The following is a 2,333-nucleotide window of genomic DNA, read 5'->3' as shown; positions in this document are numbered from 1 at the left end:
TTGCTGTAGCAACCCCATCCTTCAATTCAATACTAGAAGAGAAAACACTTCATCATTTGATTTTCCATGATGATGGAAACCTCTTCTGCTGGGTGTGGTGAGTGGATGTTGACTGGACAGTAAGTCTGAGGAGGCACAGTGGCAGGAAGGCAGGAATCTGGATGACGTCACCGTCTCTACACAGGAGTGTGTGAGAACTTGTGGAGGGTTGCAACAGTTTGTGGACATGTCTGAACTCGCATCCTGTTGTGTACACAGAGACTTTCTCCAAAGAGAGGCGTCATGGTGTATGGGCGTTAGGAAGACCGGAAACCATCACCGCCCAGTGTATTTCGCCACAAAAAGATTGCTGAGTCATGATAGGAATGTAAAAAGAAAGTCAATGCTGGTCCAGATTGAACAGAATGTTAAAAAAAGACAGATCATGCAGAAAACATGAAACAATAAAGCAATTTCCAAATGAAAAAGCAAAATTTTAGACATTCAGATTGGGACATCAAACTAAAATTTATACAAGACAGAGCACATTTTAGGAAATGTATTATTTTTGGACTGAATTGTGCTGAGAGTGTGGAATTTGGTGGAGGAGGAATGATGGTGTGGGCTTGGTTTTCAGGAGTTGGGCTTGGTCCTTTGGTTTCAGTGAAAGGAACTTTGAATGCTTCATGGTACTGAAACATTTTGGACAATTCTATGCTCCCAACCTAATGATAACAGTTTGGAGCGGCCCTTCCTCTTCCAGCATGACTGCACCAGTGCACAAAGCAAGGTCCATAAAGACATGGAGTCTAGATGAACTAGACTGGCCTGCACAGAGTCCTGACCTGAACCCCATAGAACACATTTGGGATGAATTAGAGTGGACACTGAGAGTCTGACCTTCTCCACCAACATCAGTGTGAGACCTGACAATGCGCTTTTGGAAAAATGGTCAAAATTCCTATAAACACTCCTCAACCTTGTGGACATTCTTCCCAGAAGAGCTGAAGCTTTAATAGATGCAAAAGATGGAACCAACATCATATTGAACTCTCAGGAATGGGATGACACTTCAGTTCATATCTGAGTCGAGAAAGGCGAAAAGGAAGGAATGAAAGTAGTTACTGCTCACTAGTTAACTAGTGGGCTTTTTACAGAGCACTATTTAACTAGTGCACCTTTTCTCAACACTCCCAAGAGTGATATAAAGCTAACTAGTCAACTAGTTAACATGTTGCATATCACTAGTAAACTAAGATTTTGGGTGCGCAAGTTAATTAATAGGCTTCACAGGACCCTTACTAGTGAAGTAGATAAAATTTGCATGTAGCTTGTTAACTAGTGGCCTTTTTTAGATTGTTCCTAGTTAACTTGTTAGCACAAATAATGACCACTGGTAAACAAGTACGCATTTTTAAATAATACTAGTTAAGTAGTTCACTTTTTTGGCTGATAGTTCTTAACTAGTTGTATTTTTGGCAAACCTAGATAGGCCTAAAACAGGCTGATATCAAGGATATCGATTTAATGACACAAAGGTTTGCCATAGTAGACAGTATTGTGCTTTTGTCACCGCACTAGTTAACTAGTGCATCTTTTCTTTCTCAGTAAAACTGACTAACAGCTCACTAGTCAACTAGTAAAAGATTTTGGTCACATGAGTTAACTAGGTAGATTTACAGGAGACTTACTAGTGAACTTGTTGAGAGTGTGCATGCATTTAGTTAACTAGATTGTTACTAGTTAACTAGTAAGCACAAGTAAAGTCCACTAGGAAACTAGTGCAAATTTGAAAACATTACTAGTTAACTTTTTTCATGCCACTAGCTAAATAGTTAGACTTTTGGCATTACTAGTTAGGCTTAAGACAGACTGATATTAAGGACATTGATTTAATGATGCATAGGCAGGTCAGTAGGAAGGTAGAAATACCCTTTTCTTGACTCAATGGTACTGTTCCTAAAACCATAGGAGGTTTGATTGTGTGTAACTGAACTCCACTTATATGAGCTACAGAACTTTAATAAGTAACATAATTAGTCACGCTAAAATGTGACTAGAAAGAGCTCAAGGTGAAATGAGTACCGTCAAACAACCCTTCAAATAGAGCTTTACGTAGGTTTTCAAGCATCAAGCAACATCTGTGTTGGCACATCATTTGGCTTTATTTATAGAGGATGTGGTTAAAACAAATAATTACCCTAAAATTTAAAACTAAGAAAACCCCCAACAGTGGTGTTTTGTGCCGGTGTGTATGCAGCAGAGGCGGGGACTCGAGTCACATGACTTGGACTCGAGTCAGACTCGAGTCATGAATTTGACGACTTTAGACTCGACTTGGACTTTCCTACCTC

This window comes from Oryzias melastigma, linkage group LG21 (genome assembly GCF_002922805.2).
Source record: "Oryzias melastigma strain HK-1 linkage group LG21, ASM292280v2, whole genome shotgun sequence".
Classification (NCBI taxonomy): Eukaryota; Metazoa; Chordata; class Actinopteri; order Beloniformes; family Adrianichthyidae; genus Oryzias; species Oryzias melastigma.
Note: the sequence above shows the minus strand (reverse complement) of the source record.